The sequence below is a fragment of the Heterocephalus glaber genome, unplaced genomic scaffold (genome assembly GCF_053883595.1).
Source record: "Heterocephalus glaber isolate CG9 unplaced genomic scaffold, H.glaber_assembly_v1.0 deba00001689, whole genome shotgun sequence".
In the NCBI taxonomy this organism is placed as follows: Eukaryota; Metazoa; Chordata; class Mammalia; order Rodentia; family Bathyergidae; genus Heterocephalus; species Heterocephalus glaber.
Window position 1 is genome coordinate 3,271,608 of NW_028258414.1, and position 17,458 is coordinate 3,289,065.

Here is a 17,458-nt window from a genome sequence, read left to right on the forward strand (position 1 = left end):
TCATTGCTTCTGCTACCTTGAAATGGACCCCTAACCATTGCTTCAAAGATATATTTTTTGACTATTTTGATAAATGATTCCATACCAATGTGGCCACAGTTACTGAAGGGCTCACTAGTTCACATTGTAGAGGATGAATATCACATCTGGGGCTTGCTAAAGATTTGCTGCCTCAAACAGTGGTGGGCTGGGGAGAAGAGCCTTCTTTCAGGCCAGCCTTTCTGTAACCCTTCCTGTCCATGGCCATCTTCTTAAGGCAAGCAACTCCAGCTGGTCCTTTGCATCTTCTATTTAACACAATTTTTAAAAATATCTACTGAGTATTTGCTTGTTTTTCTTTATTTCTTCATTATTTTAAGGATCACTATGGTGCCTCCTGACCTCCTGGGCTCAAGTTTTCTTCCTGCCTCAGCCCTTGAGTAGCTGGGGTACCAGGCATGAACCACCGAGCCTGGTAACCACTGAAAGTTGACGTGCTCAGGGCTGGGGATCCACAGAACAAGCAGACATACCCCTCAACTTTGGGGGCTCACTGTCTGGTGCGGGTGTGGAAGAAGTCAGACAATAAAGGACAGGAGGATGGTATGAGGAATTGAGAAATTCAGGAAGATAAAGTACAGACTGAGGAGATGGGGATATTAACAGCAGCTTTACTGTTGTACTGCTCAGTCTTCAGGAAAAGAGCAAAAGCTCTGATTTGTAGCACTTGCCAATTTCTGTGGTGTAAATACTTTCCCATGGTGCATTTCAGGGTTCCAATACATCATCACTGAATAAGGAGTAGAGAGAACTGTTAACAGCTGTCTCGTAAGCCTGTACAGATGCTCTAGTTCTCAACATGGAAGATTTTTCAGAGAAAATGACTCTGGACTTGAGTCTTAAAAAACAGGAAGTATTAATTGGGTGGGAGGGGAGTGTGAATAGAAGTATAATGGACTGTCTAGCTGGAGTGAAAACATTGGGCCAATGCACAGAGATGAGGAAAGTAGGAGAGGGAGTGGAGTGAGTGGACCCAAAGTTTATGATCTCCTAGGTAAAAGCAGTAAGGTATAAGTCTGGAGAGTTGATGTGGTAGATTGATGAATGGCTTCCATTCTCTGCCCTCTCCCAATCTATTTGTCACACAATCTGACAAACGCCTCCTTCTCTCACTCTGGGCTTTGATGGGGGATGTTTTGATCAGCAGAATAAAGCAGAAGTAACCACGAGTCTGGTCCAAACTTTGGGTCTCACTGTGCTTTTTCCATTGGCAGGGAAGGGGTGGGGCTAGGCTAACCTGTGCATCCTAGGAAAAGGAAGCAGAGCTGCCCCACATGAGGTGGCCCTGCCAAGCCCAAATGAGAGCCTCCAGCTGACATAGAGACATTTGAGCTACGAGAACGGTTGTTGTACCTGTGTGTGATGGTGCACACCTATAATCCTAGCACTAATCCCAGTTCCCTGTCTAGGCAATTTAGTGGCTTACTGAGGCCCTGTCGCTAAGGGAAAAAATAGAATAGGGCTGGGATGTTGCTCAGTGCAAAGGCCCTGGGTTCAATCTCCAGTACTGACAATCAATCAATCAATCAATCAATCAATCAATGGATAGAAGGAGCCAAGGAGATGGATCTCTTGCAAATGGGAAGGAGCCCCAGAGATTAAGAACAAGGGATGAGAGGGAATAGAAGGGAAAATAAGTAGAAAAAAGACATGCCATGTACAGGAACCCAATAACCCCAATGAATGCAAACATGATATGCCACAAATATGAGCTAAGATTAATAATATCAACAAGAATGAAAATGGGAGAGGGAATTAGAGGGGGAGGGAAGGAGAAGGGAATGGGGAGTAAAAAAAGAAACAAATTGTATTATCAACATATACCTCCTTCTCAAGATGACTGTAAACTGCATGTATTGCAAATATGCACTAATAAAAAATTTTAAATTTTTTTAAAAAGAGGGAGGGGTTTGCGCCTTTAGGCATGAGTAACCAGTACAGCTAGGCTGGGCTGTGGAAAGCCTTTTATTATTTGCTATTGGGCTGGGACTTAATCCTATGGAGGAAGGAAAAAATATACAGGGGGTATGATCAAAAGATACAATGTTTAAATTAGAAAATATATTACAGTAAAGACACATTGCCATTTATCTTCTTCAAAATACTCCCTCTCCCTTTGAACACACTTATCCCATCATTCTTACCACTTTCTGAAGCATTTCTGGAAGTCCTCTTTTGTGAGTGTCTTTAGTTGTGCCTTATGGCTGCCTTGATGTCCTGAATCGATTCAAAATATTTACCTTTCACGGTCCTTTTGACTTTGGGGAAGAGCCAGAATTCACAAGATGCTAGACCCAGTGAATAAGGTAGATGAAGACACACTGTACAGTTTTTATTTGACCGAAATTTCTGTGAACATAGATGTTAATCTCTTCTGGAATGCCCTCACAGACACACCCACAAATGATGAGTTACCAACCACCTGGGCATCCCTTAACCCGGTGAGCTGATACCTTCCCAGCAGAGTCTGGGTTCTACATAGGCCTTTGCCATTAGGACTTGATGGCTGTGTTTTCAACACCTGCCCCAAAGGCTAAATGGGGCTTATCCTTGGTGAGGATCTGGTGCGGGGATGTGGAAAGAGGACCAATGGGACAGCACATGGGGGTCCTGGTGAGAGCGAGGCAGCTCCACTGAGAAGTGAAGCCACCAGACAAAGGGATATTGTGGGGAATCTTAGGCACGAGAATGGAGTGCACCCTAGAACTCAGGACACCATTAATGCAACTGGAAAGATATTTCCTAGATGTGGAGAGTGCATAGTCAGGAAGAAATATGGGGGTGAATCCTTGCCCCTAATGAGGCAGAGTTAAAGAAGCGAGGGGAATGTCTTGGAGTTTTAGGATCACGCTTAATTACCTGTATAAGAACAAAGGAACTTTCTGTTATGTACATAATTATTTGAGAATTTATGACTTGATCGATCTAGAGATACTGTTAAAAAGTCAGACTTGGCTCTTTGCAATTGGAAATTTTGAAATATCTCATCTCTGAAGAAAAACTCTGACTAGCAACAGAAGTGATGCTCCATTGACAGTACTTAAAGGGAGCGCCTTCTGACCTCTCTCCTTCCTCTTCTCCCCTCCCTTTCTTCATCTGTGAGGATTTCCCTGGTCTCACTCAGCAGTGTCTGGCTCTCCAAACACCACCAGAGTGCTCTGTAAGGAGCACCGCAGTCAGGAACGTTTGGCCTTCGACAGGTGTCCCTGAAGACCAAAGCCAACCGGAGGCTCAAAGGATGGAAACCTTGAAGGTAGAATTTCAGACGCTGTGATGGACGGCACTGATCCTGGCACCCCACCCACTAAGCGCACTCGCTGTTTCCCCGTAATGCAAAGCACTGATGTGTTAGGAAGCCATTTCAGGGTTTCTGCAGATGCACTGTCTTTGTGGCTATCGTAGTGAGTCAGTCACCTCAGGGCAGCTTAGAGCAGAACGACGCAGCCTATCCCTGCTGAAAACTTGGTGGAAAACCTTTCTTGGGTTTGTTTTTAAATCTCGGCTGTTCCAAGACTGTTTCTTCCTGCCCTGCGTTCTCGAGCACATTTGCTAACGGGTGGTAGTTACAGCCACTTTCTTTTCTTACTTACTCATGCTCTTTGGAATCTTTGGCCAGGATCAGGAATTCTAGGAATCCAATTCTACCTTTTTCTCCCAAAAAAGAAATAATTTTTTTTCAAAATAAAATATTTCTCTCCTACCAATAGAATATATGTTCATTAAAAAAAAAAAAACACTCCACAATATAGGAAAGTATACAGGGGAAAGTACGAGAGATATTCATTGCTAATTTTGAGGTATGATTTTCCGTATTTTTATAAAATTATGACAGTGGTTACCTATTGTTGTGTAACAAATTATTACAAAGCTTAGGGACTTAAAACAGTGTTCATTATTTCACAGTTCCCTGCATCAGGGATTTGACAGTGGATGAGCTGGGTGGTTCCCTCTCAGCATTTCTTGTGAAGCTGCAGTCACAATGCAGTCACTAAAGTCTCCCTGGGCCTGTTGCGGCTGCTGGTTCCTCTCCACACAGCTGCCTGAGTCATGCTCACCAGGGAGCCAGCTTCCCCCACCGAGAGTGACAAAGGAGGGCAATCGAGAAGCCATACTGTGCCTCAGAAGTCACTGTCTAGCATTTGTGCACATTCAATTGGTTATATGGGTCCAGTCTACCCTTTACTCCACCCAATTCATGGGGAGCATGAATACCAAGAGACGAGATCTGCCACAAATGTGTCTACCAGAAATTACGTGATATCACGACTGCTGGAGGTAACAAGTTGCGTTCACTTACAAGCCTGGAATCGCTGTTCCATGTAGGTACTGGTTTACACCACCATTTTTAGTGGCTGCATAATATTCTATCATATAGATACAGTAAAACTGATTTAACTCTATCATTTTGAACATTTAATTATCTGTTTATCATATGACTAGCACTGTGATGAACATTATGCCCTTGAAATAAATTTAAAGGAAGGAAATACTGAGATCCAAGATAATTCATTCCACTTATATATCAGCCTGTAAAATGACTGCATAAAATTCTCAGACAATTAGCCTCTGTAATTATTATTTTTTATAAATCTCAAAGTAGATTTTTTTGAAAAAATATGCTTCAGTTAGAGTTTTGAAATTAATTTTGGAATGTTAACAAGAGCCTAAGGCAAACTAACCTAAATATGCCAAGGTCCTTGCTTTCTGTTTTGGGGTGACAATTAATGAGGAAGTTTTCATTAACTATTTATTTGGAAATGTTGTTAGGTCTAATTTGAACCTTTTTTTTCTTTCATTGCAAATGTTTATCTAAGAGGTAGCTTTTACCAATGGTTTGGCTGTTTGCTGTGACATTCTAGTTCTTTCTATACTGACTGAAAATATTAAGATATAGAAACTGATAGTCCAAAGAAGTACCCCTCAGGGCTGCTGCTGCTAGTCTTGTCTCACTGATGAGATAGTGAAGCAGGTGGAAGTTTTGGTTTAGACACACTCTGAATGTATTATAGACTCAATGAAATTGTTTTCTGTCAATTCAAAACTGTACTGAGGATGTTCAAATTTCAATCATCAAGTGCCTTCTCAAGGAGAATTTTCATACCTGAGGTCAAAGGAGGAAAACTGATGTCCCCATCATTCTGCTACCATATTTATTCATCTATTTAACATTCTGCCAAGTGGATTTAGGTTGATTTAAGAAACTGTAAATAAATATTGATACATCATAACAGAAGCTATTACTCACATTCTAAGTAAACCACTGATTCTAATTTACTCACAATTTTGCTGTGGCATCAATCCATGGAGAAAATTAGATTTTTACATATCATAGCAAATCACAAAGCCAAAATGTCAACTTCATCTATCAGGCAATTACTTGTAGTGTTTATTTTGGGTGGAATTTTCTACACATATTTACTTAGAAAGCTGCACGGGTCCTCCAAAATAAATAAGGACTATAATTCTTGCCAAAAAACCCCACAGTTCCAGAGAGCTACTCATCAATTTCCAGCAGCATTAATGAGGAAGGGCTCGAGACAGTCATTCATGCTGTCTTTATGATAAGAGTAACCTACAGGCAAATCAAGATTAAGGACAAGGGCAAGACAAATGGTTTGGAAGACTATCTCTTTTTTAATCAATCACTGTGGAATTTGCATTTCCCTGAAGTCCCCTGGAGCACTGGGACCTTCAGGAAAGAGTGAGAACTAGTTGGAAAGACGTCATGGAAACTGCTCAGGTGACAAAGGGCTCTTTGTGGATGCAGAAGGGTCTTCTGTTCTTATACTAGAAGGGAGATTTTGGGGGGAATTGAGTGGGAAAATTCTTTGTGATGGGATATTCCTGTACCTTACAGTGTGTTTAGCAGCATTCGTGGCCCTTGCTTCCCAGTTATGACCTCCAGGTTGGCAGGGCAGGGTGGTGGTAGTGGTGTTGCTAGTTGCTTCTAGTTGAGACCCTGTGCCTTCACAGAAAGATCCATTTTTCGCTTAAAGATATATTTCCCCTATAATGGCTCCACCATGGGTTTTATCTTTTAGGTGACATCAAGGCAGGGGTCACTCTCCAAGTTGAAAAACATGTCAAGGTAGCTTTTTATTCTGCTGCTACTGGTTTCTATAGTCAGTGGCTGATTTCAAACACCCAGCTGAGAGGACACTGCTTAGGCAAGATCAAGGTGGGTCCCTTCGGGTGAGTATCACTCAATCAGCCATATAGCAACATTCTTTGCTCATTTTTCTTATGATCTGAGGCTTCATCTCCAAAAGGTACATTAACAACCTGAAATAAAAATGCCTTCTCTCTCCAGTCTGTAAGAAATGGCACTGAGAATTTTCCAAGGGTGCCCCTGTATTGTGACCTTCAGCAAGAGAAGTTAAAATAATGTTAGCAAGGGCAAAGATTAGTTTTCCTCCTAAACAATAAGAAATAATTGAAAAGAGACCAAAGGTTAATTAAGTCTCCCTCTGGTGATACAGATTTCTTTCTCATCTGGTCAGATTCCTGTTTCCCTTTCTTTGAGCTGGAAGCCTAAAAATTGGGAGGGTCAGGTGTACTAATTTACTGAAATGTGGCTTTAAGGATTGAGGCAGTATAGCTTAGCAACCCAGGGCTTGTGTAACACACCAGAGGCCCTAAGTTTGATCCCCAGCACTGCAAAATAAAACAAACCCCAAAAATGTTCACTTCTGTTGATCTAGAAGGTAGGCTTAATTTGATAACATTTTATAATGGGTATCAAATTGAGATAGAAATCATTTTAAAGGGGGGGGAGTGAATGTAACTGGATTTACTGTGAAGTTCTTGTATCCCTCAGCTGTGGTAGCTCAGCTGGTTCTTATCCTTCCCTCACTCCTGATTCTCACAGGCTCCCACTGACAGCTCAGATGCCTGCGGAAGGCTCAACCATACCACTCTGGGAGGCACCGGAGACACCATCTTCCACAGACTGTTCCAGGAGCAGCAGGAGACCTGGACCATTCAGGCTCCCCTGCACCTCAAAGGAGACCATCCCAGCTGCCTGTTCATTGTGCAGTTCATCTTGGGCTGGCGTACCTGTGGCACCGGGGAAGGGCCGATTGCCTTCCATGTTCCCTCCAGGTTTTCATCCAGCCTCTGGCTTGTTCCACCCCTCTGCTATATTCTCATTAGCAAAAAGAAGGAGGAAAAATTTCCTTCTAGACTTCGTCTTCTGATCTAGCCAGATAGTGGATAAATAAATAACAAAGAGGAAATACAGACTTGCTTTTGCTTTTAAAATATTGATATAGTCAGATGTCAGCAGATGAGCATTCATGTGCAGTGGGAGGCCTGCAAAGAGGGTTTCTGCTCTTAGCCTTGAAACTGTGAAGTCTCTGGAGGTCAGGAGAAGCCAAGGAAACTTAAGACATGAAACCCACTGGAAAGACAGTGGACTGGTGTTCTCTAGTGAAACTCAGAATGTGGAAGGGTTTGCTTGGGTGTTACCTCATCCCCAGGCCATCTACGTGACCCTTCGTAGAAGAAACCGAGCTGCCCGCCCAGAAATTTCTGCTTGAGTTTGGTACCAAGAAAGTATGTTTGTCAGCTGTGCATTTGAATGGTTTCTTTGGCTAGAAAAAGAAAGCTGTGCAAAAGAATGTTTCCTTTTGCCTGATCTGCCAGGAAACACAAATCTTAAATCAGTCCCCAACTGCTGTAATGTCACCATCACAGGTGCTGGGTAGGGGACCTGCTGTAAGTGCTTCCTTCAGAGACTCTCAGAACTGGTTTGTTCTTGCTTGTGAGACTCCTGGAAGTTGCAGATCAGAATGTAGGGCTAGGAAGGCAGCCTAAAGGAGAGCTTGAAAATTAGTGTTTCCTCAGGGGTTCTGTGTACGCGGAGAGTAGCTCCATGATAGCCACAGACTCTCCACTTAGGCCCACCCAGGTGAGGCACCTAAAGTAATGGTACTTGGCAGTGTTTGGCTCCTTTGTTAATCAGGGTCCTCCTGAGAAATAGCATGTGTTTACAGATGACAGATAGAAAGTTAGACTGACAGACTGATAGATGGATAGAGCACAGCTAGCTAGCTAGTTAGATGAAGATTTACTGTGAGATACTGGATCATAGAGTCTAATGATACTGGATCATGGAGGCTAAAAATGTCTCACAATCCCTCTGCAAGCTGGAGACCCAAGAAAGGTCAAAGGTATGAGGTAGGGAGCTGATGGCACCAATCACACCGTGAGCCTGGAGAAATACCGAGAGGAGAGCCACGTCCCAGCCACAGCCATCAGACAGAGAGGGCACAAAACGCATCGCATCTTCCCTTCCTTCATCTTTCTGTTCTCTTCAGGGACCCTATGAATTAGACAGGGCCCACCCACACTGGGGAGGGTGATCTGCTTTCATCAGGTCACACATTTAATTGCTAATCTCCTCCAGAAATACCCTCACAGACACCCCCAGAATCACATTTCTCCAGGTACCTGGGCATCCCAAGATCCAGTCAAGTTGACACAGAAAATTAACTATCACAACCACTCTCAAGTTACTGAGAACATTTTTTAATATTTTTAGTCCTGTCTTCTTTTCCCTGCTTCCTTCAAAGAACATAGTATGTGCTGTGTTTCTACAAAGCGGCAGGCATGGCACGGCCCCTGGGAAATGGGACTGAACATAATGAGGTGGGGTCAGAAGGCTTCCCTGAGGAAGTGATGACTGAACTGTCTAAAGGAAGAGAAGTTTGCTGCTGATGAAGTAAAACTATATAGCATTTACTGACCATGAAATAGTCTATGTGCATGATTATATGTAGTCCTCAAAATTTAACACATTTGTTCAGCTTCTATCACGTCGGAGGAGGACTGGCATTGAGATCTTCCTTTGAGAGGAAGGCTGGAAGGAACAAAGGGTAAGGTGTCCCATAGAGTTGGAGAGTAATTAGCAGTTTATAAGGACCACGATTTTGACATCTCTACAAATGTCTTGGTGGCACTGTGGCTAACACTGTACTAGTTACCCTTACTTTTTTAGATCCTTTGGGACAACATTCACCCAATTATTGATTCAAGATTGTTGAAGGTTAGTACTGGAAAAATCCTACCCCTGCATCTTACATACAGGGAATCCAAATCATGGCATCTTTTTAAAAATACGCTACAATTCAGACTTATCACTAAATCTGCCTTCTTTCCTACTCTGTCCAAGTTAAAGACTTTTTATTGCATATAGCACAGACCAAAGTTCAAACATTACCCTCAACCAATTCTTAGGGTCAAATTGTACAATATGAATGATTTATTAGGCAGATGTCACTTCTGTCCACCAAACCAGCATTGTAGAGGAGCATGAAGGACCCACTACTGGTACCACAGCAGAAGGTTCCAGAACACAGCATCTGGTTCCATGGCTACTGCCCTGGGACACAAAGGAACCAGTGTTTGTTTGGCAGATTCTTTTCTATTATAAACCTGACACCTCTATTCCAAGGGAAAAATACACGTGAGAGTCAAAGAAATGAGAGACAGGATGATTTTTCTGACTGTAAGTAACCTGGATCCCTTAGGTGATTGCCTATCTTCCTCTCAGATCCTTCTGGATGGACCTGCCTAACTGCACTCGCCAGCCTGAGATGGAACCTAAATCAAGTCAAGTCAAAAAGGAGTCAATTGTATCTGAAGCAGACTTTTCATTTCCCTGAATTGCAAAGGTTATATCCCTGAGGCTGATCCCTCAAACCAAACTTGTAGGAGCTTAAAGATAATACATGAAGTTATCTGATTTTTGACAAGTGAGAGCAACATCAGTCTAAGAATAAGTGCTCCAATTCATGTGGGAGGGCACATACGATCTAAAACCAAAAATAATACAGGTGGCTTCAAACTCATGACTAACTGTACAGCAAAATGAACATATAACTGTCATTTAAAGGAGGAAGAAAATCATTAAAAGTTAATTTCTTAAGTGAAGACCCTTAAAAAGTGAGCAAGAGGGAAGAAAAGAAAACAAATAATTATTGAAGTACCTACTACATTGTAATAAAATAGTTATAATTCTCATTTTTGGTTGAAGAAATAGAGGTTCAGAGGACAGAGAGATGCCAGAGTAAGGGCACTCAGAGCTCGCTTCTTCGCAAAGAACCACCAAAGCAAAGATGCAGGTGTATGGCTGCATATTGAGGTGAGTGATGGGGGAACACTGGAAATCAACAAAAGAAAAAACGGAAATCTTTAAGATCTGGGACAACAGCACAGTAAGAGAAACAAAACATCCTGGCATTTGTGGACCATGCTCCACAGCTGGGGAAGGAGGAGTCTACCTCCTGGAGGTGAGAGAGTCTCAGCAACTTTTGTCAGTGTGGCCAGTGGCAATGTCAGCTTCTGGGGAGCTTCACAGTCCTTCCAGGCTTGCAGTGGAAGTAGATAAGTACCTGAGGTTTGCACTTGGGAAAAGGAATTCACATCATTTCCCAGCAAACTCCCAGGCTGCTGTGCCCAGGAGCCATCTTGAGAAGAACCTACTGTCTGCTATGGACAGCTCTGGGGTCAGAACCCTTCCGTATTTCCACCTCTGGGACACACAGACTTTCCACTGTGTAGACATAGATGGTGGGTACCTCACAAACCAAACTTGGCTCAGTGGAGAGACTCTGACACAAACCCAGAGAGTGTGGTACTGTAGGGACTTGGTGTTGAGACGTGGAGAGGAAGACAGTGTGCCACCTCAAAAAGAGTTATCTAGCAGCTCGCTCTCTGAGAGCAGGAGCACATGGCTTCACGACAGTGTCAGGACTGAAGGAAGTCACTCAGGTTGTTCCCCACCCCCACCCCCCAGCATCGCCCATAGGCACCTGACACAAGGCAAAGAAAGAACTCAAGGCTATACCACCCCTAGCCAATAGGGGCATGCTGGGGCAGTTCTGAGCATTGTCCTGGTCCTGGCTTTCTCCCCACCCTCAGGGCTCATAGCCTTAAGAAGGGTCAGAGAAAAAAATATTTCCCACCACCAGCCACTCCCATGAGCATTTCAGCTGAGAAGATGTTGCCTGGTTACAGCTACAAACCCCCTCCCCCACTCTATACCTGGTGGGCACTAAGGGTAAAAAACTGGGTGGGGGCATTGCCATATTCCCAGGTATGGACACCTAGGCAGAAGTCTAAGGTCCCACACCTGGGCAGGCAAGCCCACAGCAGCAGCAGCAGAGAGGAACACGACTCACGCTGCCCACACCCCTACACAGGCCCTGCTGTGGGCTGCCACCGCAACTTGTCTCATCATGCAGTGCTGACCAGACTGGGTGAGAGTGTCACAGAGGGGTGATGAGGCTTCTGTCCCTCCTCTCTCCATGAAGCTCTTGGTCCCACACAACATCTAGTCAGAGCACAATTGCTCCAGCTACTCACCACTACTGGTGCAGCCAGTGCCAGATTCAAGTATTAGAACCAACATCAACAGTGCCCAAGGAGGGCTGGGGATTTAGCTCAGTGGTTCTGGTGCCTGCCTCGCAAGCGCAAGGTCCCGAGTTTGATCCCCAGGACCAAAACGACAAAAACAAAAACAAAAACAAAAACAGTGCCCAAGGAAACTCCATCACCCACTAGGAGCCATGACTCTTACTGTAGGAGTAGAGACACAGGGTATACCCCACACACTCTGTTGTCCTTGCTTAAACTGCTAGTGGCATCATCCCTGCTTAAACTGCTAGAGTCTCCACTTTTGTGTGATAGGAAGAGATAGTGGACCTTTTCAACTCTTAATAAGGTATGGATTGTGGCCAAACTCAGTAATCCCAACCAAACAAGATTACACTATGGTGCCCAGATACAAATAGCTTCAACAATGTATAACAAACCAATGCACCAAGATAAAAAGAAAGCTGCTTATTATGAAGGTAATCCCATAAAAGAGGTAGATATAACTGTTTCACCAGATGTACAAATCTGAATACAGTAATCAAAGAAATTTCAAAAAACAAGATAATATGACACATCCAGAAGATAGTAGCTCTAGAAACAGACTTAAAACATATCAAAATGGGTGGAATGGACGGAGTCCCTGGAAGCAGTTCTGGGAAACCCCGCGTGCTGCCGGGATCCCCCGCTTGCTGCCGGGATCGCGTCTCTGTCCATGAGGGGGGAGGGGGTGGCGCGCACGCCATTTCTAGTCGTTTTCAAAGCGCCTCACGCTGATTCTCACGGGCCGGCCGCCGGCCCCAGCTCTGCCCTGGATTGGTAGCTTATGTCGATCTTGATGAAAGAGCAATTGATGCTCTCAGGGAATTTAATGAAGAAGGAGCTCTGTCTGTACTGCAACAGTTCAAGGAAAGTGACTTATCACATGTTCAGAACAAAAGTGCATTTTTATGTGGAGTTATGAAGACCTACAGGCAAAGAGAGAAACAGGGCAGCAAAGTCCAAGAGTCCACAAAGGGACCTGATGAAGCAAAGATCAAGGCCTTGCTTGAGAGGACTGGTTATGCTCTGGATATAACAACAGGACAAAGGAAGTATGGTGGCCCTCCACCAGACAGTGTGTACTCGGGTGTGTAGCCTGGAATTGGAACAGAGGTCTTTGTAGGTAAAATACCAAGAGATCTGTATGAGGATGAGTTGGTGCCCCTTTTTGAGAAGGCTGGTCCCATTTGGGACCTATGTCTTATGATGGATCCTCTGTCTGGTCAGAACCGAGGGTATGCGTTTATCATACCTGTGGAAAGGAAGCTGCACAAGAAGCTGTTAAACTGTGTGACAGCTATGAAATTTGCCCTGGTAAACACCTTGGAGTGTGTATTTCTGTGGCAAACAACAGACTTTTTGTTGGATCCATCCCGAAGAATAAGACTAAAGAAAACATTCTGGAAGAATTCAGTAAAGTCACAGAGGGTTTGGTGGATGTTATTCTCTATCATCAACCCGATGACAAAAAGAAGAATCGGGGGTTCCGCTTCCTTGAATATGAGGATCACAAGTCAGCAGCACAAGCCAGACGTCGGCTGATGAGTGGAAAAGTAAAAGTATGGGGAAATGTAGTTACAGTTGAATGGGCTGACCCTGTGGAAGAACCTGATCCAGAAGTCATGGCTAAGGTGAAAGTTTTATTTGTGAGAAACTTGGCTACTACAGTTAGAGAAGAAATATTGGAAAAGTCATTTTCTGAATTTGGAAAACTTGAAAGAGTAAAGAAGTTGAAAGATTATGCATTTGTTCATTTTGAAGACAGAGGAGCTGCTGTTAAGGCTATGGATGAAATGAATGGAAAAGAAATAGAAGGAGAAGAAATTGAAATAGTCTTAGCTAAACCACCAGACAAGAAAAGGAAAGAGCGCCAAGCTGCTAGACAGGCCTCCAGAAGTACTGCGTGTGAAGATTATTACTATTACCCTCCTCCTCGCATGCCACCTCCAATTAGAGGTCGAGGTCGTGGTGGAGGTAGAGGTGGATATGGCTACCCTCCAGATTACTATGGCTATGAAGATTACTATGATGATCACTATGGTTATGATTATCATGACTATCATGGAGGCTATGAAGATCCCTACCACGGCTATGATGATGGCTATGCAGGAAGAGGCAGAGGCGGAGGAAGGGGAGGGTGAGATGCTCCACCACCACCAAGGGGGCGGGGAGCACCACCTCCAAGAGGCAGAACTGGCTATTCACAGAGGGGGGCACCTTTGGGACCGCCAAGGGGCTCTAGGGGTGGCAGAGGGGGCCCTGCACAACAGCAGAGAGGCCGTGGTTCCCGTGGAGCTCGGGGCAATCGTGGGGGCAATGTAGGAGGCAAGAGAAAGGCAGATGGGTACAACCAACCTGATTCCAAGCGTCGTCAGACCAACAACCAACAGAACTGGGGTTCCCAACCCATCGCTCAGCAGCCGCTTCAGCAAGGTGGTGACTATTCTGGTAACTATGGTTACAATAATGACAACCAGGAATTTTATCAGGATACTTATGGGCAACAGTGGAAATAGACAAGTGAGGGCTTGAAAATGATACTCTGAAGATACGATTGGTTCTAGATCTACATTCTTCAAAAAAAAAATTGGCTTAACTGTTTCATCTTTAAGTAGCAGTTTGCTGCCATTTGTATTGGGCTGAAGAAATCACTATTGTGTATATACTCAAGTCTTTTTATTTTTCTTCTTTTCATAAATGCTCTTGGACATTATTGGGCTTGCAGAGTTCCCTTATTCTGGGGGTTACAATGCTTTTATCATTTCAGGCTTCATTTTAGCTTCAGAACAAGTTGTTAAATCATGATTTTGCAGAGCCTTTGGTTTGGACAGTTTCATTTTTTTTGATTTGGGATAGACTACATAGGAGTATGAAGTATGCTATAAATAAAAATACAAGCTAGTCCTTTGTCTTAGTAGTTTTAAGAAATTAAAGCAAACAAACTTAAGTTTTCTTGTATTGAAAATAACCTATGACTGAATGTTTTGCATTCCTAGAAGTAGGTTAACTGTGTTTTTAAATTGTTATGACTTCACACCTTTTTGAAATCTCCCCTACAAATCTGTTTGGCTTAAACGTCAAAGCCATGACAATTTGTTCTTTGATGTGATTGTATTTCCAATTTCTTGTTTATGTAAGATTTCAATAAAACTCAAAAATCTATTCAAAACATAAAAAAAAAAATGGGTGGAATGCCTGATAAAGAATTGAAACGAATGATTTTTTTAAAAAAACCACAATGATATCCAAAAGAATACAGAGAAACAGTTAAATGAAATTGGGAAGACGATATAGGATATGAATGAGGAATTCAGAAAAGAGAGATTTTGAAAAAGACCAAAACAAAAATCTTGGAAATGAAGAAGTCAATAAGTCAAATATTCAGTTGACAGCCTCAATAAAGATGAAGAAAGAATGTCAGACTTGAAGACAGGTCTTTTGAAGTATTACATTCAGACAAAAAATAAGAAAGAATGAAAAAGGGCCCGGGATTTAGCTCAGTGATTTGGCCGCCTGCTGTGCAAGAGCAAGGACCTGAGTTCGATCCCTGGTACCAAAAAAAAAAAAAAAAAAAAAGAAGAATGAAAAAAGCACTCAAGATCTTTGGCACACCAAATATCCACAATGATCAATCAAATGTCCACATGATTGGCCTATCTAAAGGGGAAAACATAAGGGTCAAAGTCATAGAATACCTATTCAACAACACTATAGAAAAATCCCCTAATCTTGAGAAAGACATGGACACACAGGTACAGGAGGCATGTAGAACCACAAATAGGCACAACTAGAAAAGATCCTCATCATGACACAGTATAGTGACACTATTAAAAATATAGGGCAAAGAAAGAATTCTAAAATCTGCAAAAAGAAAAACTTCAAGCTACATTTAGTGGCCATCCAATAAGGGCAGATATTTCAGCAGAAACCTTTCAGGGAAAGGGGTGTGAAATGAAATATTTCATGTCCTGAAAGAAAATGTCTTCAAATCAAGATTACCATATGCAACAAGGCTATTTTTCAGAAACAACAGAGAAAGAAAGACTTACCAAGATAAGCAAAAACTGACAGAATTCATGATCAAAAGACTAGCCTTACAAAAGATGTTTAAAGAAGTCCTATACCTAGAGGTGAAAGAAAGATAATTACTATTATCATAACATGTGAATGTATAAATTCCACTAGAAGATAGATACACAAAATAAGAAATAGAAAAAAATCAAATACTATCAACTCAATAAACCATCAAATGACAAGGATGAGTAAGAGAAGAAGAAAATAATAAAGGATATTCAAAACAATGAGAAGTAAATTAATGAAATGACAAGCATAAGTTCATGCCGTTCAGTAAAACTGAGGACCTTTGACTTACGAACTTAATCATTCCTGAGGGCTGGTTGTAACTCAAGTTGTCAACTGAAGGCTCAGGCTCCTCTACACAACCTTCAAAGTCTCTCTTCTATATACAGGCAGATCTCAGTGTCCTTACAGAGACATTGGCCCAGGATTTCTCAATTAACCCCATACAAGCAAGGATGTTGTAATGTTCTTTCCACAACTCTTTAAGGGTTAAATATATATCTAAGATCATCTGGAAGCACAAGTGGCTGGCATTCAGGTCGTAACTCAAGACTTTGGTCATAAGTTACAACTAAAATACTGGTCATGATCCAAGTTGTTTGTATGTGAGGCTGTTTGTAACTTGAGGGTCCACTGAAACTCTGAGTGCAAATGGACTTTATTTTCCAATTAACAGATATAGACTAGCTGAATGGATTACAAAACAAGACCCAATAATACGCTACCTATGAGAAACTCACCTCACCAGAAAAGACACATAGACTGAAAATGAAAGAGTGGAAAATGATATTCTGAGAAATGAAACCCTAAGGTGAGCAGGAGTATCTATATTCATTTCTAACAAAATAAACTTTAAGACAAAAATAGAGAAGATAAGACAAAGAAGGTCACTATATAATGACCCAAGGACCAATTAATCAAGAAGATATAATGATAATAAATCTATATGCACCTAATGTCAGCACTCAATTTTATAAAATAAACATGATTAGACCTAAAGGGAAAGCTAGAATCTAATATAATAATAGTGGGGGTTTTGACACCCCAATCTCACCAATGGGTATATCATTCAGAGAAAAAATAAAAAAGAAACCTTAGAGTTAAAACTATACTATAGGTCAAATGGACTTAACAGACATTAAAAGAACATGCCATTGAACTGTTGCAGAATACCAATTTTTTTTATCAGCACATGGAATGTTCTCTAAAATAGACCATATATTAGCCACAGAATAAGTCTTAACAAAGTCAAGGGAATTGAAATCATACACTGTGTCTTTTCTGATCACAATGAACTAAAACTAAAATTAAACAAGAGAAACTTTAGAAATTATATAAATATGTGAAGAGTGAAGACTGAACAGCACATTCTTGAGTGAACAGTGGGTCACAGAAGAAGTTAGAAAGGAATTTAAAAATTTCTTGAAACAAATGAAAATGAAAACACAATATACTAAAACACATGGATGCAGCAAAACTAGTACTAAGAGGGAAGTTTATAGCAATGAGTGTCTACACACACACACATCCATAAGCACATACACATGTGCATGCACACACACACATACACAAGACTTCAATAAACAACCTAAGGATGTATCTCAAGGACTTAGAAAAAGTAACACTAAACCAAAAATTAGAAGGAGAGAAATAATAAAGACCAAAGCAGAAATAAATGAAACAGAGCCTCAAACAACAATGTAAAATAATCAGTGTAACAAAGAGTTGATTCTTGGAAAAGAAACAAAATTGACAAATATTCAACTAGACTAATGAGAGATGGGGGGAGAGAGAGAGAGAGAGAGAGAGAGAGAGGGAGAGAATTACAGATGAAAAAGGAGACATTACAGAAATAAAAATACCACAGAAATACAAAGTATCACTAAGGATTATTTTGTTTGTTTTTGTACCGGGGATTGAA

At 41.9% G+C, this 17,458-nt stretch overlaps 1 long non-coding RNA gene and 1 pseudogene across 1 annotated transcript; both read left to right on the plus strand.

Annotated features, from left to right (window-relative positions):
* The first annotated feature begins 5,648 nt into the window (after nucleotides 1-5,648).
* Nucleotides 5,649-7,276, plus strand: LOC110344164 (uncharacterized). Its single transcript, XR_002386515.2, has 3 exons — nucleotides 5,649-5,944; nucleotides 6,081-6,231; nucleotides 6,908-7,276. It is a non-coding gene; the product is annotated as an uncharacterized LOC110344164 (long non-coding RNA).
* A 4,905-nt stretch (nucleotides 7,277-12,181) lies between these two features.
* On the plus strand, nucleotides 12,182-14,118 carry LOC101723505 (heterogeneous nuclear ribonucleoprotein R pseudogene; annotated as a pseudogene).
* Nucleotides 14,119-17,458: the final 3,340 nt, after the last annotated feature.